We start from the raw sequence: 10,584 nt of genomic DNA, 5'->3' as shown, positions 1-10,584 counted from the left end.
CAACCAAGACCCTGCCATGCCATGTGTACCTGGACTTCAGCACTAACTTTTCATTCAACCCAGACTTCTTCATAGAAACCTAATTTATATTCCTTGACAAAAGTAACTCTAATTTCTTCATCACAATTTTTTATCTGTGTGCTCCTTTTATAGTTTTAAGTTTATAGATAGAAATCTGACAATTTCTTTTTGAATGGTAGCAACTCAAAAGACGCGCGGATTAAATTGTCTATTCAATTTAATATTGAAAAATTGTGAAAAAAAAACTCCCTTCTAGGCTCAAAAATATCTAGACACACAAATATCCGCACAGCATATCAACTTTCACCATCTCAGAACAGAGTGCCATGAAAAACAATAAACTATATTTGACCTGCATGCGTAATTACTAGCAGAAAGTAAATGCATAACGAGGCAACAAACAAAATTCAAATACAGTTGGAAATATATGCTCCCTAACTTTGACACTACAAAATTATACTTTGGTAAAACTATGGTGATAACTTTAAATTCTTTAGTGACTGCAAGATATTGAAAAATAAGAATTTTAGCACATTTATAATTATTCACTAAATAATATTTAATAAAGATAAAGTAAGGGAACATTCATTTTCTTGCAATGACAGACTGAAATAATATGAGATATGAGAAAAATACAGATAAGACAATTCAAACGAAGATGAAGACACAAAGCTTAAACTTTAAACAAATCATTAGTCAATATACTGCTACTACTACTACTACTAAAATACACTAAAACAAAATGTTGAGTTACAGACATCGGTAATATTTTATCCTGACTCCCATGCATACATTACCTTTAGAGATGGTAAAAGACGACAAGAAAAACCTGTGGAGCCTAACACAAACACAAAGAGCAGCAACAACTTCTACCCAAAACTTAAAGAATCCTGTGGTGTGGCAGAAACTTGCAGGAGAAACAGCGTGCACTAGCACATCAGGACACAGTGTTTGCCCATTGAGCTCTCAAATCTCTCTCATTTCTCTCTCTCATTTCTCTCTCTCTCTCTCTCTCTCTCCCTCTCCCTCTCCCTCCCTTCCTCCCTCCCTCCCTCCCTCCCTCGCTGTCCCTCTCTCACTGACTTGTAACCACACACACACACACACACACACACACACACCCACAGGCTTTACACACATGCCATGTTCAGAGACGCACAGCCGTGCAGACATATGCACAGATGGATGCATGGATGCATGCATTCAGACAGAAGATAATGAAGAAACATTATGCAAGTACAGACCTGCACATTACTGTATCAAGCTTGCTTTGATGTAGTACAAACAGAACTAACAAACTGTGGCACAGCTCTGACACAATATGGTCATGGCAAAACTGTCATTAAAGAACACACACACACGCACGCACAGTCACACACTGCAGACAGGGGAAGTCCTACCCTAGAGCTGTTGTTTTTATAATGTGTCAGGGTGCTGCTTGGCACTGTCTTGTGGGCACGTACATACACACACACACACACACACACTGTCAAACACTGGTAAAGTTCTGCTATGCTGGAGTCCTTACGTTCCCACTTTTATCCATTTTTCTTTTCTCTATTGCTCTCATCTTTAAATCAATGATCTCCTCTTGTATTCCCCTCTTCTTCAAACTTCTTCATGCACTTCTGCTCTGAAGAGATTAGACTTTTTGATGCTTTGACACCTGCTGCCCATATTTATTGATGCCATTACACAAACTATCTGGCAAATACATTATTTGATCAATTAACAAGCTGTACTCTACATGTTACCTTGGAAAAAATGCTTTCTATTGGGAGGCCAAGTTTTTGAGCTCCTGATTCATCATGCTTACTATACTTGGTGCAAGGCTGTGGGAGGACTGACTTGTTTTCTGTAACTTTACTCCTCCAGGTTATTGCTGCAATTTAAACCTGTTTGCCTCCCTGAGCAAAAGTTAAAAAAATCTCAATATGTCTGTTCAAAATCCTGCTTAAATATAAAGTAAAATGTACCTCACATATATCAAGTGAGAACACTCACTCTTTAAGTGGTGTCAATGAGTATGATTTCATTATATTGTTTAAACTGATAGATCAAAGTGTAATCAGCATTTCACTGTTTCAATGGGTAGCACTAGCTTGGCTAGTTTAATTTCCAGCCTAAGGGCAGTGACCCCAAAGTGGCCCAGATAAATCTGGGTGATTAATGCCAAAGAAGAGAAGAAAAAACAAAGACTGATAGGCACATTTATATTCAGTTTTTCCATTTTGTGAAGTGAAGCATTAACTTTTTGGGCCTCAGTTATTTAAATGAAACCATCTGAGAAGAGGAGAAGGCATCTGAAACATGAGGGGGTCCAACTCGACACTGCCTTTTTTGAAGGAATCAAAAGAAAAAAAAAAGACAGATTTAAGCTTTTTTTTTTTAAATATATATATAAACTTGAAGATTACTAGGATAACAGCTGTTCACTAAATATCCAATATTACCATCCAAAGGACATTTCGTAGATACACTGCCTGGCCAAAAAAAAAAGTCACACACTCTAATATTTCAATATTTCAACCGGCTTTAGCTTTGATTACATCATGCATTCACTGTAGCATTGTTTGGATAAGCTTCTGCAATGTCACCAGATTTATTTCCATCCAGTGTTGCCTTAAGTTTTCACCAAGATCTTGTATTGATGATGGGAGAGTCTGACCACTGCACAAAGCCTTCTCCAGCACATCCCAAAGATTCTCAATGGGGTTAAGGTCTGGACTCTGTGGTGGCCAATCCATGTGTGAAAATGATGTCTCATGCTCCCTGAACTCCCTGATTTAAGTGATCTCTGATCATGACCAATCGGGATTTTTTTCCGACCACATTTCTTCTTCAAAGATGATGGTTCCCCACTATCCTTCCAGTTTTTAATAATGCATTGGACAGTTCTTAGTCCACTTAGTAGTTTCTGCAATCTCCTTAGATGTTGATGCATGCCAATGATACGACCCTTCTCAAACAGACTAACATCTTTCCCACGAACACAGGATGTGTCTGTCGACACGGTTGTTTAAGAAATGAGAAGCTACTCATTGCATCAGTTGGGATTAAATAACTTGTTGTCAGCTGAAAGATAATCACTCATGCAGTAATTATCCAATAGGAGTCTCGTACCTATTTGCTTAGTTAAATCCAGGTGGAGACTTTTTTGGGGGGAGGCAGTGTATAAAATGTACCATAAAATAGAAATACTCTAATACCAAAATGTAGTTTGGTAGTGTGACTGTCACAGTGAGATAAAAACAACTAATAAAGCTTTGGATTCTGTCATCATCAAGAATGGTTGTGTAAAAATTATGTGCTTATCAGAGTCTGCTTTAGCAACTCTCAAGGGGTTTCGTAAATAATAAATAAATATATGAATAAATAAATAATGTTGAAGTCTAGACAGTTATAGCTTTGAGAACTAGTAGTAAACTTTGTTTTCTGTTAAAGACTTAATGCTGACAAAAAAAAATAACAAAAATGAAAAACTATTCGATCAACCGGCTGTACACTTGCCTGACTCTAACAGACATGTTAAAATCATTACAGTTTAAAATCTGATAATTTATTGCTAATATCTTGCACCATATTTCCCATAGACCAAACTGGCTAACCTGTCAGTTTATATTGTCTATTTGCCAGTTTGGACAAACATAGTGTATTTACAGTGTATAACATATTAACAAAAAGACTTGTTTGCCTACATAACCACAAATTTACTTTCTCAGCAACTTTGTGTGATTTTAACAATTTTTCATCAAAGCTTATTCAGAACACAATAGTTTCTGAAAATGCAAACACACACAGATAGCAAGAAAAACACAATTTCTTACTTACACATATAGGAACAAACATTTTGAGGAATGCAATACACCCTTCAACACAAGTATGTTACACTGCCTGGCCAAAAAAAAGGTCACTCACTCTAATATTTCGTTGGACCTCCTTTAGCTTTGATTACAGCACTCATTCGCTGTGGCATTGTTTGGATAAGCTTCTGCAATGTCACAAGAGATGTTTTCTCTGTTTGATGCATGCCAATGATTTGACCCTTCTCAAACAGACTAACATCTTTCCCACGAACACGGGATGCGTCTTTAGACATGGTTGTTTAAGAAATGAGAAGTTACTCATTGCATCAGTTGGGGTTAAATAATAGCTGAAAGATAATCATCCATGCAGTAATTATCCAATAGGAGGCTCGTACCTATTTGCTTAGAGAAATCTAGGTGGTGACTTTTTTTTTGGCCAGGCAGTGTATATTAGCTGTACAAAAATACACACAGAGAAAGAGACCAATCTGGCAAAATAATTTCTCCTAATTAATAAAATCCTTGTTTTTCTCTGTAGGATTCCTGCTGTTTTCCACAACTGTGGGCTATAGTTTATCATGCCCATCTGACATTATGCCGACTTGAGCCAAGGCTAATTGAAAAATAAACAGTGAAGCCAGACGTGGGAGGAGAAAACCGTTTAGCGTATTAGTTGTTAGCCTGAAAGCCTACATTTCCACCACATGTGCACACACAGTACTTGACTAGTCAGTAGAACTTGTAGCACATTAAAAGACAACTACTCCCAAGAGAAAAGGAGAACACTTTCAGCTTTTAAATATTGAGATTGAGGGGCACCTGATAAGTAGATATGCAACCGTGTTTTAAGGAGCAAAAGACACACACAGCAAACTGCCACAAAGTGGAGATTTATTTGCTGAACACTGACTGTGTAGTAGTTACATGAGTAGTTGGGGAATGTGGGAAATGTTAATGTGGGCATTATTAGATTATGGCTTTTGGCTTCTACCACTGTGATAAATCTGCCTGTTTGTTTGGTCACAAACCCACTCTGACTGCAAACACAGCCATGTTATCGGAGACAGGCTCAAATATGTGTTGTCATGCATGAAAAGGACTTTCTGCATCATGTACAACTTTTACTGCGCTTGTTTTATAGTTACTGTGTAATATAGGAGTACTTTATTATTTCATCAGACAAGAGCCTCACAGTTTCAACATTTTTAATCACCCGCCTTGATACATTTCAGCTATATGTTGTCACTTTTCTCCATCAATCCCCCTATTACTTGCAAGAACGTCACTGTAAAATATTCCCTTGTTCTATTCTGTACCTCTACCCCCCTCTGCGATTGAGCTTAGATATGAAATTGCAATCCAAATCATCCAATAAATCTACAAGTAGTAATCTGGGAGAAATGTGGCATCAAGCAGAATACATCACCCACAGGCACAATGAAGACTGAGCACTGAGCAATTTTGATTGTGAGATTTTGTCAAAGGCCTGTCTGTAGCTTCGGTGACACCTTCTTTAAAGTCCAATGGTGAAATAACTTATGTGCGAACTTGTCAACAAGAAAATTAAAACACTAAAGGTTATGCTTATCGTTTACTTGTTAACATACCCTAAACAAATGATGTTCAACTCCATCATTTTATTTCACCTTTCCTGCTGGTGGCTCTGACAGACCTAGAATCAATTTTGTTCATTCCTTTCCATGTCCACATCTTCAGTGTGATTTACAGACCAAAGGCAAAATGCCCAACAATGATGCTGAAGACACAAGGCTCTAATTAATCGCAGGTTACCACCACTACATGCCAAAACAATACTGTGCCAGCACAACTTATGAGACTTGACCTATTACTTAAAACTCTATTATTGACACAAGGACCAGCTCCTGTTAACTTCACGACAGTGACATGCAGCCGCTAAAACTAAAGACAGCCATTATGACATCCAAAGACAGACCACAGGCTCTTGCTGATCTGAGTGTGATGACAGCAAATTTAGCAGAATAATTATTGGTAATAAGAAAAATAAGCATTAAATACTTGCACTGTAAAGTTAAAACAAAATTATCTACCGAATGACATAAAGCCACTGACAATAACATGTACAACAAAGATTAATCAAATTGAATTTGATTAAACATTAAATAAGATAATGTATCTAGGTGTCAGAGGCTTTATTTATGCAAGATGTGAAAATCTTTCAAAAGCAAGCCAGGCAGCTTTACATGACTTGGCCTAAGGCATAAACACATGCAATGAAAACTATCATAAGACAAGATATATTATAGTTATTTGATGGCAGATCATACTGAAATACATTTGAATTTATGCTGCAGAAATGAATGCCCTTGCAGTCATGATCTGACTCTTAGGTAGGGTTGATATTGCACACAGCATCTCTGACAGTGCAAAGATATTTTCCAGGCTGCTTTGAATCTAAAACATTACCACTAATTACTTGAGACATGATTATTATGGACCTGCTTATGCAGTGTCAACAAAACCGTACAACAAAACCGTTCCCAAAAGATTTCTGTACACTACTGAGATTAGATTTAAAAAGTGGCAGAGACATGACTTGAGGGTGCTCGATGGACTTAACAGCTTATTACATTTAATTCTTACGACATTTTGTGCGCTCAAATGAAAAGTGAGAGCTGACCTGCTCAGCAGTGCCAGATAATAGCTTTCAAAAAAATTATAAGCCACATGCAATTTTTCAGTAACCAAAACAACAAATACAAGACTTACTGAGAACATAAGAGTGCAACTTATTTTTTCTTTTGTGTAATACATATATAACAAACATGAAGTACCACTGCATGAAATACCTTTAAATCCAGAAACTAAATGTTTGAAAATTTGTTCCAAGTCTGACAGATCACAAAAAATTGACAAATTGCTAAAGAAAAAATTGAAAAACAACTCATCTAGTAAATCAATCTTATACTGAAGTCTTAAACTCATGCACTACATACAATCTACACAACTTTCTGACACAGTACATATGGCCACGAATAACTGCAAACTAATTACTAAACAGTAATTACAAATGATGAACCTGCCAGTCCAGGTTGGGTGGTCTTACCTTGGTATTTTTAGCAGGACGGTCTGCGTCGTCAGCGGAACGTCTGGTCATCTACAGCCCAAGACGTCGCCTATCAACACTGACTAAACCCAATCACACAAATCACACATGCCTGGGCTTACGGAGGGCCGTATTCTGCTCTGCCTGGCTTAAGACACAAATACACATACTCAAGCATGCATGCACCCACTCACACACGTACTCTCATCCAAACACACACACGCTGAGCCTTGGAAAAGGATCCTTGCCCCTAATCCAAAGCTCCTTGATGCATATTCATAAGAGGGCCAAAGAGGAATAAGAGCAGAACACATACATACATTTTCAGAAGTTACAAAATGTGGAAAATCTCAAGAGAAAACACTGACATTGTGACGAAAGCATGTGAGAGAGAGAGGGATTATCCAAGTCCCAGGGTGTCCGTGCCCCAGTCTAACTAACCCTTTTACAGCCACCTGCAACCTATCATGCCAAGAGGCAGTGTGCCAGGTACAGTACAGCCAGTCTACGTAGTCTTTATTTTAAAGTAAAAAGTAGAGAGGGAGTAAGAAATGTAAGAGATAAAAGGGGACATCCTGAAGACGCAATTGCTGTCATACTGACATATCATAAATCATAATCACTGCGTCCTCTGTCTCAGACAAAGGTTCAGTCTCCTTGTTAAAAGCCAGACTGTGTTTGAGTGTTGAACGTCATTCCAATCAGCATCAGCTGAAGTACTAGGTTAATCCTCATTGCAACACTCACAAACCACACAGCCACACGTACACACACACAGACAGACACACACACAACTGAAATGGGGAAGAAGAGAAGAAAAAATGGTAGCCAATAATGAGACAGGTTGCAGAATGAACAATTCTGAATAGTTCAACGATCAGGCTAATTCTTCATGTCAAACACAAACGTCAGGTACATGGAAACTATCTTAAGGCAAGATTCTGACGTCAGCACTTGTAAGCCTGGTTCATAAATTCAAAATCCTCCTTAATTCTGTGCACCACACCTGAAAACACACCAACAATAAACGTTCACAGGCCGACTTCAAGAGAGGAAATATTTAATAAGCACATTTAAAACTGTAAGGCCACACCGTTTAAATAAACACCATACAGCATGCAGGTATAACAAAGTAGTGTTGTGAGACTCGTACTGTAGGTCATGAACAGCAACATTCAGGTAAAAGAAGTTGATGACTTCTTGTTCTCATAAGTTTAGCCTGTAGTAGCCTATTTGCTGCAGTTCCTCCATAAAATTTACTTTAAGCTTCTTTACAGATAAGCTTTTAATTTTAAAGAACTGTAAGAAGTAATAATTTCGAGCAGTACCTTAATGCAAAAGATAGACGCAATTAACCGTTCACGTTGTCAGACACATTTGATATGAATCTTATTTTACAAAACAAAAATATTCTGGTTCATTATTTTATATGCGGACTAAACTATAAAACTATTAGTTATCTGGTCAAACGAAAAACGCAACTTTAGCTACCACAGGTCTCAATTTAAACCTATTACCTAATAAGATGTGCGCCATTTTGGTTACTACATACTATTATAAATACAACGTGCAGTCATATATATATTTATAATATTACACAAACTTTCTTATCGTCATTAAACGTTTAGTTTGTCTTAAATTAGTTAAGAGCGTGAGGGACAAGCTACAGTAATTAGCCTACCTGTTGAAGGAGAAGCTTTCTCATTTCCCGAGTCCTGATTGGCTCTCTGCGGTCCAAGCCGTTAAGTAATTAGCCAATAAACGCACAATAGTCACGGCTGCGGGAAAATGGCCGCAATGATTGAAAAATGGCTTCCATCATAACTGGCAGAAATATTTACAGGTAACATCGTCTACTTATTTGAAAGTAACAACTGCAAAACTAATTCTACATATGTAGTTTCTTAAATATTTCTCTTTTCTTTTTATTTATTTATTTCTGAATGATAATAATAATGCAAGACATTTCAGATGCATTCAAACGTGTGAAATGTGTGAAAAACAAACATGTAATTTACTCATAAAAGCACTGGAATGTAAATTTCATTTTTATTTTTTCATTTATTGTAGTTTAACGCGGCACCCACTCTTGCACCCAGCTGAGATGAACTGTTGTACCCAGGGTAATTGTCGTTTGCTTTAAAATAAATCACCTACACCCTTAGATGCACACTATATAAAACTTCACAAAGACAAAGGTGAAGTACCATAGTAAGGAACAACCCCCCTTTCTCTCTTGAACATATAAATCTTAGCTGGCAAAACCAGGGGATTTGCCAAAAGATTTAAACACCTCTCTAAATTAAACCCAGATATAAGAAAATGCCATTCCTCTGAGGGCAGATTCCTAGGGAAGAAACTGCTGGGTAATTTATGAATCCACCAAGAGTCAACAGTTAAATCCCATACCATCTATCTAGCTTCTCAAGCAAACGCATATTTCTAAACTGCTTTCCTGTCGCTATAATTCACATACTCAAATCTGAACCTAAATCCACTTCCAACCATCTGTTGGATATGGGTAGAATAGTAAGAGGAAAACTGGGTGAAAGTACTAGGGGGGTATAAATATAAAAAGGACAAAGTAAGCTACAGATAAAGAAATAAAATACCAGCCACAGGATAAGGCAGATGAAGTAATAAGGAGTGAAGGTGGAAAAAAAAAAAAAGTTGGAAAAATGCTGGTTGATAGGAACATGTAGGAGTTAACACAGTAGGTTTAAACGTCATGTCTTTGTGCACATATTTCAAGGATTATTCCAATGCTAATTTGTCTCCAGCACACAGTAAGTGTAACAAAGAAAAATGCAGCACTTTCACCAAGACTATGATTTTTGGAAACTGCAGTGAAATAAGACTTTATCACCAAACCAAACATTCCTGCCACTGTAAAAGCAGTCATGTCCCTGGCCTCCTATGAACCTATGAGCCAGTGAAACATGCTGATTGGTCAGTTTCTGCTTTACCAGCCAGACTGCAGGAGGTGAGCAGCAATAACTCATCTGAGAGACGCACTGTGGGAAGGTCAGAGGTCTTACTTACCTTGACAGGAGTGTTTTAAAGCAGGAAGAATAGAAAAGATACTGAGGAATGAATGCAGGGCCTGCACAGGAAGCGGTTAGACTTCCACCTGGCACGGCAATGTAGCTGTTGTGTGGAGAAACGAGTAAGTGTGACCTTTTCCTGCTTTTAGCATTCCTGGATACCCAATCAGGGGGGATACAGACTGAAGATGTAATAACAAAAATGTGAACGCATGCACCCACACGGCTCATTCAAACCCACGTGCACCTATACTCCTTTTCTGGTTTGCACCGTGTTGATTGCAAAGAGAGGAAGTTATGAGAAGATTGCGTGTTACTGGAAAGCCTTAAAGTGTTATTCTAAGAAGAGTAAATGCCTCCTGTTTTGTCTGTGTACGAGATCTTGGCCTGGTGGAAGACATGCACGCAGAAGTGAAAAACATTTACTTAAGTCTAATCTAAAAATATTAAATAGCAGCGCTGAATGACTTTGCAATATTTGTGAGAATACAGTGTTCACAGCTCAGATTACAATTACACATCCTCTGCAATGCTGCCTTGCGTATGGACTTACAAAATGAGTTAACCTGTGTAAACCTCCAGTAACTATAAAATAAATAAAGACACACAAACGACACAGGCAGTCCAG

Source organism: Chelon labrosus (assembly GCF_963514085.1).
Source record: "Chelon labrosus genome assembly, chromosome: 13".
NCBI classification, from domain to species: domain Eukaryota; kingdom Metazoa; phylum Chordata; class Actinopteri; order Mugiliformes; family Mugilidae; genus Chelon; species Chelon labrosus.
This window is presented reverse-complemented; position numbering follows the sequence as displayed.